The sequence below is a fragment of the Phascolarctos cinereus genome, unplaced genomic scaffold (assembly GCF_003287225.1).
Source record: "Phascolarctos cinereus isolate Bilbo 61053 unplaced genomic scaffold, phaCin_HiC Scaffold_2;HRSCAF=192, whole genome shotgun sequence".
Lineage (NCBI taxonomy): Eukaryota > Metazoa > Chordata > Mammalia > Diprotodontia > Phascolarctidae > Phascolarctos > Phascolarctos cinereus.
In genome coordinates, this window is record NW_027555625.1 from 45,065,050 (window position 1) to 45,082,751 (window position 17,702).

Sequence of the window (17,702 nt, forward strand, 5' to 3'; positions counted from 1 at the left end):
AAATTACCTCCCTCTAAGAAAATTGCGCTGAAGTTCTTTTCCCCAAACTGAAGATATTTCTGATTTAGTTTCAGTAACTAATAGAATAATAGCTAGGTCCCTCAATCAGTTGTACCAATACCCAGTTATTCTTATATCACTTTGAAACATTTAAGGACCTTATTCCGTACAAACATATCTAGCAATAGGCAGATGTCTAGGCCAAATACTCATTTCCTAAGTTGCTTAAGAAATGGAAAGGAATATAATCTTAGGCTGAATAGCTTAGATCTTAAACACACTGTAATATAGCAGCTCAGATGTATCCCAGCCTTAGTCTGTGGGATAATGATTCAACATTGTGTTTGTACCTTTGTTTCACAAACTTTTTTCCCTTTGTCTAATTATTCCCATATCATTCAGAAAGAATGTTCTATTCCAGGGATTTAATCTTTCATGTGCCTATGCAGGAATACTAATTTACCTAACTGTTTAAGATACGGGATGACTTACATATTCAGATTGAAAATCGCAAGATTTCACATGCTTGCATTGTGCTCCTATCTTTTACTGTCTATTTGCTTTGATTACAAAAATTTGCCATAAAAAGGAAAAGCAAGGACATCACAGTTTTCCAACCATGTAGTATCAATTCTACCTCATAGCCAGACTCAGGAATAGTCAGGTGGGAAACATTCCTTTTCAAAGGAACACATTGGGGAAACTGAGCCAGGAGGATCCCATCTTGGGCTGAGGCTAAGACTGTCCTCTCAGCTTTTCTAGATGCAAACCTCCACCTGTAATAGTCACATTCTCTCTGAGTAGCTTGTGACATTTCTCTCAGATGGTGGATTACTGACTATTGGTTATGGATGGATTTTTATGATCCATCAGAGAATTCAAAACACAATTCATTATGGTCCCATGAGCTTTTACCTCAGATGGCAAGTTTCCATAATCAAAAATTTACCAGGACTCACATCTCAAGTTTAAACTTGTCCTTGTACAAAAGCCAATCACTAAAGATCATTTCTATATACTTGCAAATTCTCAACAGGCCAAGTTTCTTGTTTAGGAACTCCATAACCCAAGCAAGCTCTTTGGCAAGTTTACAAAACTAAGGAGGATCAACAGGGATCCCAGAGAAGGGGCTGTCTTATCCACCCCAACTACCTTTAGAATTTCTATGGGCTGTGCTTTTTTTCCTTTACTAACCCTGAGGACTGTTCTTTTCCAACACACACACACACACAGGGTAATCAATTACCAGTTTTAAGTTTTAGCATTAAGACAATACAATTCTCATAAGTGATAACCAAAGTGATGACCATAAACGATAACAAAGCTGTAACACAAAACAATAAACTTCAGATGACAACAATTGCATTTCCAGATCATATAAACATTACTGATAGAAGGATAGGCTGGCTTACCAAGTACAGACACAGACAGACTTCTTTACCATAACTCATTCCCCTTCACTGTCTCCCCATAGCTGTGTGCTGGAAGATACTTCCAGGCTGTAGCTGCTGCCTCTCCCCCCTCCTTCCTATAGCCAGGTGGGGGAAGGTGAGTGTGCAGGCAGGGGGTGTAAGGGTGAAACTCTCTAGACTCAGGGGGAGGGAATGAGGGAAGAGAGTGACAAGATTGTAAGGAGGTGTTTAAAAACTCCTTAATGATCAATCTCAAAAACTTCCAGAATCTGCTAAGACGTTTTAGCTGTCCTATCTTTTTCACTTCTACATCCACCCCTTAAAAACTTAGAGTGGGGCATTGAACTTTCAGACCTACATTCTTGAGACCAGTGCCCTTTCTTATGCTACCTGAAGCAGGAACCATTGACTCTGTTTCTCTGAAAGCACCCATTTAAGACCAATTCAAGAACACAACAAACCTAGGAATGAAACTTAGGAAATTCACAATAGATTTGGATATAATCATTATCAGTATCAAATTATTGCAACAAATTAGCTTGCAAGTGGAAATTTAGTAGGCCTTCTAAAAATCATACAAAAAGATTTTGCAAAACATTACTTTGTAAAAAGTATTGCCCTTTCTTAAAAAAAAAAGCTTACAGTTTATCCTGATGTTAGAAGGAATAATCACTAAACTTTCATGAAGTAAATTAGTTGGAAGCCTTAAATTTTGGAATTTATCAAAACCAAGTTGATGGAAAATGTCTTTTAAGTATCACAAATTCCCAAAGTGCCATAAAACCAAATTCTCAATAATCATAAATTCCTAAGTGCCAAAAAGTGTTTACCTTGGGAAATTTCAGTTTTTTCCTAAGGCAAGAGCACACCCAATTAAGTTAGCCCTATCACAACAACAAAGTTTACCAGGCATTTGAAAATTTACTCAGTAGTAATTCCACTATAGAAGACTTACACAGAGTTGATAAGAAATTATGACTAGATAGTTCCAAAAACCCTTGTCTTAGTTAACAACCTTGCAATCTGACAGTACAATTCTTGATCTAACAACATCTAGATTATAAGAGAAATTGCTTTTCTAACAACACAGGTGATACAATTGTTAACCAAATTACACAGTACAAGAAAATTTAGAAATATAACCATACCACAAACAATTATCATGTATTTAAAGCTTGACACAGAAACAGTTAATTAGCAATATCTAGATTCATAATCACTAATGGTAACATTTTAATTTCTAAGGCCCAATACTCTAAGCAGTCTAAAAGAAAAGATTATTAGCCATAAATGGACTTTTTTTTTTAAAAAAAGACACATGGTGACAATTTCCAGCCCCCAAAAACTTTTTAGTTCCTTGAGCTGGAGTTCCCAGCAGTCTCAGGGTGCAGAGAGAAGGGAGTAATTGCAATTTTCCCAATTCCCTAAAGCCAGAGATTTGAAAGAATTGACAGAATTGGACATAAGCTTCCAGATAGAGAGTCTGTCCTCTATGTGGCAGAAGGTGTGCCCAGGTCCATGGCCTGGAACCGCTGGACCCAGAGCCTGAGAGGTCAGGCTGAGTGTGAGACAGCCTTATAGCTGTCTCACCCATTTGGTCAGACCTGAGAGGTCAGGCCTTCCTAGGTGGTTGGAGATCCACCCCAACTACCGGGTGAGGAAAGGAATAAGGAGAGAAAGGAGGCTTACATACTGATAATCATTTAAGATCAACTGAGCCCCAATAAGGGCCAAAAACCTGAATTAATCTTTTTCTCTTTGAGTGAACTAAAAACACCCCTTCCTGTGTCAGCAAATTCCAGGACCAGATAGAACTGATCAACATTCTTCCTGTTTGTTATCACTAAGCCCAGGATGTCTGGGACCAGATACTCTCTTGAATAATGGGACTTTTCTTATCTTGAGTTTCTATCTACAGTTTGACATTCTCCTGTTTTATTGTATTTACAACCTATTCAATTAAGAAAATTCCTTTCCCATGCTATATGTTAAACAAACATATAGAGACTGTATTTTTTTTTGTAACACAGATATCCTGAGTCTGATCACTCTAAACTGTATAAAACCTCTCTCATTTTGCTTAATCTCTGAGTCAGAATCACATTCTGGCTCCCATGTTAACATGATTCGCTAGCTAAAAGAGAATAAACTATATAATCATGTATCACCTAACTTGTTTGCCTTCTTTAACCAAACTTTCAGGTTGACAGGAATGGTGCCGTGACTCGGATTGGAACCGAAGCAATGGGAGAAAACTGCAGCCCACCCCGGCAATGCTTTAGTGGCTCAGGCACCTCAGGATCCGTTTTTTCCTGGAGTCCTAACCTTGATGGGGTTGGGTAAGTTTCTCCTATTCCCAGCTTCCATGGACCTCCCACTAGTTTGGTTGAAGTCCGAAAGAAAATTCCCTTTAAGTTAGGTCTGGGGTTGGGGATCCAGTCGAAGATCAGAAACTCCAGCTACTGTATCAGATCCCCTCTGGTAAGGATCAATCTAGGCAAATTGGCTATGGGTCAGTCAGAAACTAAAACTAAAAATCTGGCTAACAAGACTGCCGCCTCTTATATGTCAAGCCATTGCCAATTTAGTGATCACAAGTACTGCTAGCACTGATATCAATTAACTAAAGATAACCCAGAATCATGTTGGTCACAATATGGGGTTCTTTTGACCAGTCAAAGTTACTTTATCTAAAAACCAAACTAAGTTTAAAGGCCAACAAAACATCTAGCCAGGAGTGGGAATATTTTCATCATTGGATTGATGAGATTGCTAAGGGAGAAGGAAAGGCAGAAGCCTCTTCCCTTAAGGCTCACAAAGCCATTTCAGCACTCTTTCCCAGGCTCTGAATAATCCCCTTCCCCCTCCCCTTTTCCCTTAAAGGCTATAGTCCTTCCGGGGACTCAGATCCCCAAACTTAACTTTATTAGGACTTGCCCCTTTAAATCTGCAATCTCAGGGGCACTCTGAGGAAGGCTCACAGGATCCAGTTATGCTATCAGGTCTTAGATCCTCGCAAATTCCCCAACCCCCTTTCCTCAGAATAATAATGATACTAATAATAGCCAATTCGTGTTGGGGGGGTTTCCTAATAAGCCTCTAATTCCCTCTCTCTGTGTCATTAAGTGCGCAGTATGTCACTATGTCACTATGTATTGTATTTGTCCTGTCACTTTGTGTGTGGATGTGTGTCTCTGTATGTATTTAAGGTTATGTATATAACCTTGTAAGATTTTAAATGCAGCCAGAGGCTTCTAAGGGCTGCAAGTAGGGAAACGACAAAGTGTAAAGCTCCTTTCTTGTGGGTCCAGGCCTGGCCAGCCTAGTGAAAAGTTAGATACAGCTAAAGACTTCTTAGCAGATTCTAAAGGTTTTGAGATTAATCATTAAGAAAGTGGGAAGTTGTTCATTTTGGGACTGTTGGAGAAAACTTCTGAGACTGGGGGTAATTCCAGGAGCTCACCCTCTGCTAAAACACCTCCTTCCAATCCTGATTCCTCAGCATTCCCCACTCCCCTCCTCAGAGATAAGCATTTCAATATGGGGACTGAAAAAGAGAAGAGAATGCTGGAGAATTGTAGGGAAAACTTAAATCAGCCTTCCCTATCTGGCAAAAGGAGGAGAGGTGCAGCTGATACAGACTAGCAGTGATGGTCTGCAATCAGCCCTATGCCCCTGGGCATCTTGCAGCCCACCCTTCTCGGCAAGACCTGGGACTAACATCCAGGTTCAGTACATTCTGCCCACCCTGCCTCAGCAGCTGCAAACGGCACCAGCCTCAGTAAATTCTGCAGCTGTGGGGAGGACAGAAGTGGACAGGTCAGAACTATGATGAGATTCCATATGCCCTGCCACCAAGAATTATCACCACTGGGAAGGCCCTGGCATCAGTCACCCAAACCCCTGGAAGGCCTGGCAATAGCATTATGAGGTGAGAAGCTAACTTGTACTCTTGGTAAGCTCCACACTTCTCTGTTCCAGTTTTGGAATTTATGGAAAGTGTTGAGGGCCAATCTTCAGAGTCTGATAAGGGTTTAAGATCCAAGGCAGAGCTTGACCTCTGCTCAGGCTTTCACCCCAAAGGGCTCAGGGATTAAGTGGTACGGCTCCCCAAATTCCTTCCTGATAAAGAGGTCTCTGAGATATCCCTTCTCTCTCTTTGAACCTTAGATTTACGTATTTACTCCTCTATGCAGGTGGCGCCTAGGCGCCTGGGAAAACCCTGGAATCTACAGCGCAATCTAGGAACCCTGATAAGGAGGAAATTCATGATTGTTACATCCTCAGCAGATGTTCTGCGGTCATGAGGAGGACTCTTTGAAGTTAGGCTAGATTTTCCCTATATATTCTGTGCCTTCAGATGAATAAACTGAGTCAGTAATTCTACTCCGCCTGGCTCATGCCATAAGTTATTTCACGCCTCTCCATTCGGTGTACAATCTGGTTGCGGGCAACATTTTGGCGCGCCGAACAGTGACTAAAAGTCAGAGGGAGGTCGGTTCCTTGAACGCTCCAGAGGAAGAAATCCTTGCTGGTCACTACGCCAGGAAACAAGGCGTCCTGAAGTGGCTCAATGCCGCGGTACTAAGGTAAAAAGGAACTAGGGTCATTACAGGTTTCCCCATAGAAATAATAGGATTATGAGGGGGAAAATCACCAGGCTTATGTGGGAGATTATAAAATTAAAAAAAAATTGATTAGAAAGAAGTTTAGAAACAGGCTCGAATATTTAGAGCATAAGATATAGTGTCGCTTTGGAAAGTCCCACATATATACTTTCGATCTTAAGAGGCGCCCTTAAGATCAAAAGTATGGGTCAAGTACAAAGTGGAAAAAGAGATAGAGAGTATTACCTAAGACTACTAAAGAAAATAGTGAAAGAAAAAGGTTTAGTTATTCCAAACAGTCAGTTACAGGAAATTTTAGAAGTTATAGAAAAATGCTGCCCATGGTTTCCACCAGAAGGGACAATTGATTTAGAGAAATGGGAGATTGTAGGCAAGCAACTAAGAGAATATTACAGAGAAGAGGGCCCTGGTGCATTCTCGATTGCTACCTTTTTAATGTGGAATGTGCTAAAAGTATGTCTTACGCCCCGGATAAAGTACTAGTGGCTGAGAAAGTGATACGGGCAGATAAGGGGGTAGGAACAGAGAGGAAGAAGAAATGCATAAAGCCTTTGAGGAACAATTGAGCATAGTTGAAGAGGAGAGGGAAGATGTGTATTCTGTTATACAACAGAGAAATGTGCATTCCCCTAAGCAACAGAAAGATGTGTATTTACCTTCAGTTAAACAACAGCCTGGGAGAAAGTTAATATGTAAGGGCTTGTTAGAAGAGACAATACAAAGGGCAGAAAGCAGAGGGGAAGAAGTGCCTATGGACTTAAAATTAGCTATCCCAAAAAGCATGATGTTTCCACTATATGAAGAAGAGAATCCAGATAATCCTGGACAGATGATTAGGGAACATAGGAATTTTGAATTCAAAGTTTTAAGAGAATTAAAACAAGCCTCAGTACAATATGGGCCAAACAGTCCCTATGTACAAACTTTATTAGATTCAATAGCTAATACAGCCATGGCCCCATATGATTGGTATTCATTAGCAAAAACATGTTTGGAGCCAGGAGATTATCTAATATGGAAATCAGAATTTATTGAGCAATGCCAAGAGCAGGCAGGATACAATACAAGAACATTGATTCCTGTTTCTTTGGAGCAGCTCACAGGGACAGGAATGTTTACTGCACTTCAGCAACAGCTAGATTATCCACTTGTAGCATATGAACAAATTACAAAGGCTGCACGGGCGGCATGGTTAAAGGTTCCTGGGAAACAAGATAGGGGAGCCTCGTATACTCAGATAAAGCAAGGCCCCCAAGAAACTTTCCCAGATTTTGTAGCCCGACTTACGCAAGCCATACAAAGGAGCATTTCTGATTCAAAAGCAGCTGAAATACTCCTTCAAAAATTGGCCAGTGAAAATGCTAATGCTGATTGTAAAAAAGCCTTACAAGGCAGCAAGTCCAATATGGATATTACAGAAATGATTGAGCGGTGTGAGAATGTAGGGACCACGCAATTTCAGGTACAGGCTATGGCAGCAGCCCAAGCAGAAATGCTAGCATCTGCCTTTCCTAACAATCAGAGGGACCTGAGAAGGTTAAAATGTTTTAATTGTGGAAGGCCTGGCCATATAAAAAAGGATTATAGGGATCTTAGGAAGACAGGGTCTCAGCCCCCTACTACTCCTTGTCCTAGGTGTCAAAGAGGAAATCATTGGGCTTCATTATGTAGATCTACTTCAGATGTTAATGGACAGCCTTTAAACCCCCTGGAGGGGGCCCGCTCCGCCCGCCAAACAATAGGAGCAGCGCTGTCATTGATTCAACCAGTCCCTGCTCCGTGCCCACAAGACTCACAATATTAGACCTTATTCATGCCACTCCAGGTAGTGCCGGATTAGATTTAAGTTCCACTCTTGATAAAAACATTGGAGTACATGGTCCATTACCCCCAGGGATGGTGGGTTTAATCTTAGGCCGTAGTTCCCAGACACTTAGGGGACTCATGGTTATTCCTGGAGTGGTGGACTCTGATTACACTGGAGAAATTGAGGTTATGGTTTATGCTTTTCCTCGTTGTCGTTTTGTCATTCAAAAAGGGGAAAGAATAGCACAAATGATTGTAATGGATTATAAAAAACTGGGGAATATGACAAAAAAGGTAAGGGGGACAGAAGGATTTGGTAGCACAGGACTATTTTGGCATAGAACTATCACAGATGCCAGACCAACTCTAAAAATAGAGATACAAGGAAAAGAATTTGAAGGGTTAATAGACACTGGAGCTGATAAATCAGTTGTCACCTTACGGGCTTGGCCTAGAGACTGGCCACTAGATCAAGAAAATGTGATGTTACAGGGAATAGGAGAAATAGCCGCTCCTGCACAAAGCGCGGCATGGCTTACTTGGAGAGTGGAGGGGCAGCAAGGGAGATTTAGACCATATGTATTGCCACACCTTCCATACTGCCTCTGGGGAAGAGATTTATTGAAACATATGAATGTTACTGTAAGTAGCAAAAAATTTTTAGTAGGGGTCACGGTCGAAAAGAAAAGAACAGTACAGGTTCCTAAGATAACATGGAAAGAAGGGCCCCCCATATGGGTGGACCAGTGGCCTCTTAGTCTAGAAAAAATTAAGGCTCTTCGAGATATTATAACCAGACAATTGGCAGCAGGTCATATAGAATTTTCCACTAGTCCATGGAATTCTCCTATATTTGCTATTAAGAAAAAATCAGGCAAATGGAGAATGTTAACAGATCTCAGACAAGTTAATGCTCGTATGATAACTATGGGAACCTTACAGCCAGGGCTGCCTTCTCCGATTGCAATCCGGCAGACTGGCCTTTGTGGGTAATTGATTTAAAAGATTGTTTTTATACTATACCTCTTAGAGCAGAAGATTGTAAATACTTTGCATTCTCATTACCATCAGAAAATTTGAAACAACCTTACCAAAGATATCAGTGGAAGGTGCTTCCTCAAGGGATGAAGAATAGCCCCACCATGTGTCAGCAATATGTAGCAGATGCTATAGATCCCATCAGGAAAAAATACCCCCAAGCATACATAATTCATTATATGGATGACATCCTTTGTGCTCATCCACAAAAAGAGCAATTAGCTAGTATTATGGGGGACATGTTTACCGCTCTTAGAGATCATGGGTTAGAGATTGCACCTGAAAAGATTCAAAAGGCACCTCCTTACTCGTACTTAGGACAATTAGTAGGGATGAAAGAAATTCAGCCTCAAAAGATATGTATTAGACAAGATAAACTAAAAACATTAAATGATTTTCAGAAACTCCTAGGAGACATTAATTGGATCAGATCTTATTTAAAAATAGGGACTCATGAATTAAAGGATCTATATGATATTCTTAGAGGCGACCCTGATCCTACATCTCCTAGAACACTTACTACAAAAGCAAAACAGCAATTAGAAAAAATACAAGAATCAATTGAAACTGCAATGGCTCATCGCATAGAATCTGGTGTGCCTTTAGAAGTTACAATATTAGATACCCCAGATATACCTTTTGGATGTATACATCAGAAAGACAAGTTACTGGAGTGGGTTTTTCGGCCTTCACAGCCGAAATATACCCTTCAAACATATCCTTCTATGGTAGCAGACTTGGCTAAGAAAGCCTGCAAAAGAATATTACAATTAGTTGGAAATGCCCCTAGTATTATACATCAACCTTATGATAAAAAACAAATAGAGGAATTGCTCAGTCAAGACCATTCTTGGCAGGTGCTTCTTACTATTTTTCAAGGGGAAATAGATAATACATACCAATACCCAATTTTACAATTTGCCAGGAAACATCAGTGGATTATTAACACGATAGTGCAAAAGGATCCCATAGTGGGAGCACTCTGTGCCTTTACTGACGCTTCCTCTCATCACATTTCAACATATTTTATTCCCCCTGATGAGAGATATGCAGCACATACACCATTTGATTCTACACAACAAAATGAAATTTATGCTATAATATTAGTACTACAAAGATATTCTGGTCCTCTTAATATATTTTCAGACAGTAAATATGCAGTAGGAATGGTTAATAACATAGAAACTGCTCAAATTAAAGTGTCATCTAATTATAATATATTGCAACTTTTTATGATGTTACAAAAAACTATTCGGGAACGAACTTCCCCAGTATATTGTACACATGTTCCTTCACATACGGAGCTTCCAGGACCTATTACACATGGGAATCAGATAGCTGATGACCTCACTAGACCAACCCTGTTAATGTTGTCTGTTGAGGAAGCTAAGGAATCACATGACAAATTTCATCAGTCTGCCTCTATGTTAAGGAAACAATTTGGGATTACTAGAGAACAGGCTCGACAGATAGTAAAATCCTGCTGTAAATGTCTTCCTTATATACCCACACCATATAAAATGGCTGTTAATCCACGCGGATTATATTCAGGAGAAATTTGGCAAATGGATGTTACTCATTACAGCAGTTTTGCAAAGTTACAATTTATTCATGTAACAGTTGATACTTATTCTTCCTTCACTATGGCTACTGCACAAGCAGGGGAAGCAGTACAAAATGTCATAGATCATATGCTTCATTGCTTTTCTATTTCTGGTGTGCCCTCAGTTTTAAAAACTGATAATGGCCCTGCTTATGTTTCTCATGCATTTCGTACGTTCTGTCTTACGTTTCATATTCACCACATTACCGGATTCCTTATAATCCTACCGGTCAAGCAATTGTGGAAAGGAAAAATAGATCTCTTAAAACATTTCTTCAAAAGCAAAAGGGGGGAGAAGCCAGGGGTAGGCCACGAAGACAATTGGCTCAAGCAGTATATGCTTTAAATTTTCTTACTCCTGATAGAGAAGGCTGTACCCCAGCTGAAAAACACTTTAGATTACATAAGGGGAGTAATTATGAGGAACAAAAGACTCAAAAAAGAGTCATGTGGAAGGACCCAAAAACCAATCATTGGTTTGGACCAGATAGATTATTGACCTGGGGACGAGGGTATGCTTCTGTCTTTCCAGATGGTGCAGAAGGACCAATATGGATCCCTGAACGTAACATCAGAATCTGTCTCAGAGATGACCCGGAGGTTTCAGAAACTTCAAATACCAAAGAGGAAAAAGGACATAAGAAAACAGAAGCAGCGCCGGAGGCGATAGCGAGGAGCAAGCTCGGCAGGATGGCTGCTGCAACTGATGATGCTGTTACAAACAATGACTATTGAAGCAAAGACTTTACAGCTTTGGTCATACATTAACAACTCCCCGTGGCCGAGACTACTCACTGGGATGATCCAGTTATTGACATTATACCCGCAGGACAAGGCAGAAATTTTTGGACAAAGGGATTGGAGAATTAAAGACTTAGAAATGAAGGATGTTTTAGGATACAATTTTAAAGGCAAAACTGGCACACCCCCAATATGTTTTGGAATTAATGTAGACTTTATAGATTATTGTGTTAAGTTAGAAAATATTACTCACTCTGCTCAATTTGTTCCTAGGGGAATAGTTTGGAATATATCTATGTTTGGTATGGAAACTACTAGATCTGTGAAAGGGCCAGCTCATCTTTCTCCCTGGCCAGATTGTTCTAATATCTCTGTATCATCAGCATGGCATAAAATTCCACCTTGGGTAAAATGTCATACTCAGTATAGGGGTGTAGCTAATTACAAGTGGGAAAAATTTGAAATATGGAATAAATTAGATCATGATATTGAGGGTGCAAGACAGGGGTGGATTATGCCAGGAATTATCAATAAGAATGGTGTACATCAGGAAAAACTTTGGTTAGCAATGGCAGCATTTGATCCTATATACTTACATGCTGCCACTCCCTTTAAACCTGATATTGCTCTTTTTTATAATAGAACAAAGCTAGTTGCCTGTTTACCCAGGCATCAAGCATTTCTTTTGGGAAGACCCAACATCACACTGACACCTGATGGGTATTATAAAATTGTATGCAAAAATTGTGTAGTAAATAGATGCTTATATTATGCACATGGAACTTGGGAATTTGTAGCTATGATATTAGAAAGACCTAAATATTCTATATTTCCTACTCAAGTACAGGAGGGATGGTTTTTAGCTCCTGCTGATCAAACATTGTACTATCTTAATCGAGAGATTTCTGTTAGAAAAAAGAGATGTGTCCAATGTGTCGTTTGGGGAGTTGTGTCCCTGGTATCACTTATCTCATCCCTTGTTGCATCTGCAGTAACATTTCATACATTTACACAGCAAGTGCATGATGCACAATACACTGAAGCATTGGCTAGGAATGTGTCATTGGCACTTCACACACAAAAGGAAATTGATTTAGATTTTGAGAGAAAATTGGATGCATTAAAAGATGCTGTGGAATTTATTGGGGATGAAGTTGCAGAAATAGAATTTAGAGCTACTTTAAAATGTGATTATCGCTTTACTATGGTATGTGTTACTCCTTTTCCATATAATTCTAGCATTGTAAATTGGAACATGGTTAAGAATCATTTAGAAGGTGTTTGGCATAATAGTAACCTTTCTGCTGATTTGTCTTTTCTTGCTAATATCACCCAGGTGATTGTAGATAGTCACTCCCCGGGGATTAACCCAAAAAATCTGGCTGTAGAGATCCTGAAAAAATTAAGTGAGACCAATATATTTAACAATTTACCTGCCTTGTTACTTCATGCATTGTCTTGGGCACTATTATTCATCATATTATGTTTTATTGTCCCCTGCATTGTTACCTTAATTAAATCAAGGATCACAGTGTTGGGAACGGATGTTCATCACCTCAAGCTCCTTGCTAATTCGAGAAGGGAGGAAGTTGTTGAGGGCTGATCTTAAGAGTCTGATAAGGGTTTAAGATCCAAGGCAGAGTTTGACCTCTGCTCAGGCTTTCACCCCAAAGGGCTCAGGGATTAAGTGGTACGGCTCCCCAAATTCCTTCCTGATAAAGAGGTCTCTGAGATATCCCTTCTCTCTCTTTGAACCTTAGATTTATGTATTTACTCCTCTATGCAGGTGGCACCTAGGCGCCTGGGAAAACCCTGGAATCTACAGTGCAATCTAGGAACCCTGATAAGGAGGAAATTCATGATTGTTACATCCTCAGCAGATGTTCTGGGGAATATCTCATGGGGAGGACTCTTTGAAGTTAGGCTAGATTTTTCCCTATATATTCTGTGCCTTCAGATGAATAAACTGAGTCAGTAATTCTACTCCGCCTGGCCCATGTCATAAGTTATTTCATGCCTCTCCATTCGGTGTACAATCTGGTTGCGGGCAACATGGAAAGTTATTTTATCTCTGTATACCCTGTTTCCAGATTTGTAAAAGGAAAAGTAATAATGACTGTTGCTATTGGATCAAAATGATATAATGACTTTAAAGTGCTTAAAACAATGACTGGCATATGTTAGACAACATTATTATTATCATCTCTCTAATTTAATGTAATTGTTCCATACCTGATAACTTTGAAGTGGTTTTTAAATACCATGAGTAATAAGATCAATAATTTCTGTATGTGATAATCTGGAAATGCAGCTGATGTCATCTGAAGTTTATTGTTTGGGTTGTTAGCATGTTTCTAAATTGTATTGTATTTCTAAAACTTTCTTAGATTGTAAAATTTGAGAGATCATTGTGAGGTAGAAATGGTACATATGGTTTGGTCTTTTTAAAGGCTGTGATAAAATTGGATAATTTGAAAACTGTTAACATTTAATGAGGTATATTTGGTTGTAAGCAGATAATTAATTGGTTCTGTTTCAAGTTTTAAATACCTGATAATTGTTTATGGTATAGTTATATTTCTGAGATTTTATTATATGGTGTAATCTGGTAAACAAATTGTATCAGCTATACTGTTGGGGAAAAAAAAGCAATTTCTCTTATAATCCAGAGATGTTAGATCAAGAATTGTCACCCCTCCCAAAATAATAATAATAGGGGAGAATGAATGGGTTAGAATAAACGTCCAAGTTTTATTTGCTTTTAAGAGGAAGTTTCACCTAAAATTCTTATCAAATCTGTGTAAAAGTTTCCTGTGTTGTGAAATTCCTGAGTAAATGAGAATCCTTGAGATATGTTAATTTGGAGATTTATGGACTACCACATTCACTATCTATGTGAGATTCCAGAATGTAATAGTTTTTCCTAATTTCTAGTGATATATTTAAAGACAAAAGAAAGAAAAAAATACTGAGTAAATTTTTAAAGGCTTGCTAATATTTGTTATTGTGATAAGGCTAATTTAAATGGGTGTGTTCTTCATGCATTATAAAAACTGGATTTTTTTCTCCATTACAAACACCTTTTTCACTAAGGAACTTTGTGATATCTAGGAATTCTGTAATAATTAGAAATTTAGTTTGTTATAGTACTTTGGGAAGTTATTTATGTTACCTGAGGACATTTTACATCAACTTAGTTTTAATGAATTCCAGTTTTAAAGGTTTATTTTTACTTTAAGGTGGAAAAGAAAGATATCTATCACCTTAAAAATTTTCAACAAATGTTCTTCATAAAAGTTTAGTGATTATTTTTCTTAACATCAGGATAAATTTTAAATTGTTTTTAAAGAAGGAAAATACTTTTAGAAGAAATGTCTTGTTTAATTTTTTTGAGGCCTACTAAATTTTCATTTGCAAGATAACTTATTGCTAAATTATTGTAATAAGCTGTAAAGCAGAAGAGATCTTGCTGTTTTGATCTAAATCTGTAATCATTTCATGGCCTAAGCAAGAGTTTATTATCTAGGATATGTGACTTTATGGGACAGAAATTTACTATCGTTTTGAGCTTTGATTACCAGAATAATTGTCTGAGTTGTCATGAAGCCAATAGTAGAATGGCATGTGCTGCAGGCTGAGAACTGATAAAGGTGGATGTCTGTGCCTGGCAAGAGTTTTGAGGACGACCTTGGACACAGCCTAGGTAGGATCATGTTGACTCTATTTCCCAATTGTACTATTTCCTTTCTGAAAAGGAAAATTCCCCACCTAATTAATCCTAAGCCTGCCTTTCACATCCAGTGACTACACGATTGGCTGTCAGATATGACTCATGCCTGGAATCAAATAGAGCTAAGGAAGTTGTTTCCTTCTGATATGATACATGACCTTGTCCCTCTGGAACACCTCTACCATAATAGGATGCAAGTATGAATAACTTACAATTTAAACTTACATTCATGGCCAAATAAAATAATAATATAGGAATACCATCCTCCTAAGGAGGAAATGTTTAGAGAAAATAATAAGACAAAGATGTAATGTGATAGATGTCTAATTAAATAGGATAGCAAATTTTGAGAAAAGCAACAGGATTAGGTTGATTCCTCTAAGAATTATATACAAATGTATATGATTGGCTTCCAAAATGTATCTATCATGGAAATCCAACCTTTAAGCATGTTTAGGTAAGAAGATCTCAAATTTAGATTTTTTACACCAAAAATTGTATTCGATAGTGGTAAAAGTAAGTGAAATTATTTCTTCTTTATTAACGTATCTGGTAATTTTAAAAGGCAGGAGAGCTCATTTTATGGCTGGATCTTCACATTTTAAACAATTCTTATACCAGGTACAGGATGTAGGTAAGAACAGAAGCAGCAGATGATATCAAAAAATGGAGAACCAAATTTTAGTGATCGTACTAATTTATACTAAAACAGAATTATATGGGGACTTCTAGACCTAAGCCAGAGAAGTAGAGCTCCCTTTTGGAACTGCCTATGAATTAACTTATTGTACATGAGCAAGGAACTTGATGTTAGTTAACATTGGTAGTAATGATTGTATTGATTTGTATGGTTCATGTCTAAGGTTTTCTTTGTTATCTTGGTTACATATAAATCTCTCTTCTCAAAACTAGTCTATTGTGAGCTCTCTGACTAGTTTAATCTGTACCTGACTTAATGTAATTATGCAATTTTGTGAATTATGAGAAAACTGTTGTATTGTTTGAACCTAGTCCTGTGTGACTGGGAAACTGAACCATCTCTATGTGCCTTTAACTAAAGACTTATGTTACTCTATTTTCTCTCAATTATCAACTCATACATCTTCTATGAGCCTCTATCAGGTCTATGTGACTACTCCCATAGCTGCCAACTTCTGGATGTGGACTCTGGGATCATCTGAAGATGCCAGCTCCAAGTGGACATCTCTTTCCATCGCCTGAGGAAGAGGAGGGTTTTTCCCACACTTTTCTTGGTCTACAGGTGAAGTCTTCGGCTTACCTTTGACCAAAAGAGGAAATGATAATCATTTAAGATCAATTGAGCCCCAACAAAGGCCAAAAACCTAAATTAATCTTTTTCTCTCTGAGTGAACTAAAACACCCCTTCCTGTGTCAGGAAATTCCAGGACCAGATAGAACTGATCAACATTCTTCCTGTTTGTTATCACTAAGCCCAGGATGTCTGGGACCAGATACTCTCTTGAATAATGGGACTTTCCTTATCTTGAGTTTCTATCTACAGTTTGACATTCTCCTGTTTTATTGTATTTACAACCTATTCAATTAAGAGAATTCCTTTCCCATGCTATATGTTAAACAAACATATGGAGGCTGTACTTTTTGTAACACAGACATCCTGAGTCTGATCACTCTAAACTGTATAAAACCTCTCTCATTTTGCTTAATTTTGGAGTCAGAATCACGTTCTGGCTTCCATGTCGACATGATTCGCTAGCTAAAAGGGAATAAACTATATAATCATGTATCACCTAACTTGTTTGCCTTCTTTAACCGAACATTCAGGTCGACAATACCTTCCAGTCTCAGTTGGAGAAGAGCTGTAGTTCCTTTTCTCTTTTACCTTTGAGACTTATCAGATAATCCTTAAGCATTCCCACTTTCCATTTCCATCCTCTTGGGAATTTCAAGCTGCATATACTAGAAAATGAGACCTTGAAACTGGGGTGCAGGGACCCCCAAAGAAAAGCAGGTGCAAAGGCCCACAGGGCATGGACACCCTAAAACGGGTTACAGGAACCCCCAAAGAAAACCAGGCACGAAGGCCCACAGGGCATAGAGACTCTGAAATGGGGCACAGGGACCCCCCCCACAAAGAAAATCAGGCGAGAAGACCTACCTACCCACCTCCCTCAACGTCTCACAGGGGAGGGGAAGGAACAACACAGGGTAAACTAAGGTGTAGGGGATAGTCTGCTCAAATAGAGCAAGGTGCCTTTTCTTTAAGTTTTGGAGACCAAATTTCTTACTATGCTTGTCTTGTTAGAAATCCCCTTTGCAAATTATTTTTCTAGATTACATTGAGGTCAGGCTGTGTTACAGTGGAACACTAGGTGCTTTTCTTTAAGATCTCCTTCCCTGAATTTCCCATCCTACAGTCTCCTAACAGCCTCTCGCTTGTCTTAGCGTCCCAAGACACTTGAGAGGAAAAACATGTGACCGACCCAGTTCAAGGGCGTCCCCTTATGTGAGGGTCAACAGTCCAACTGACCACCCAGAGGTCAGCGGAGCTTCAGACGCCGCTGGCAGTGTCTGGGCAATCCAGGGGTCTCTCAGTCAGGGAGACAGTAGGAGCAGAAAGGGTCTGGGGAAGAGAACAAAGAAAAGGTGCTTACCTGTTATCCCAGTAGCCAGGAGAAGATCAGTGGAGTCCAGTTAATATTTGGACTCCCGGGTTTCGGCACCATTTTATGTTGAGGTTTAGAGTTGGGAGAGCTGGTTTGGGT

At 39.1% G+C, this 17,702-nt stretch overlaps 1 long non-coding RNA gene across 1 annotated transcript; it reads left to right on the forward strand.

Annotated features, from left to right (window-relative positions):
* Positions 1-4,968: 4,968 nt before the first annotated feature.
* LOC110192448 (uncharacterized) lies at positions 4,969-5,798 on the forward strand. Its single transcript, XR_013484507.1, has 2 exons — positions 4,969-5,343; positions 5,609-5,798. It is a non-coding gene; the product is annotated as an uncharacterized LOC110192448 (long non-coding RNA).
* The last annotated feature ends 11,904 nt before the right edge of the window (positions 5,799-17,702 follow it).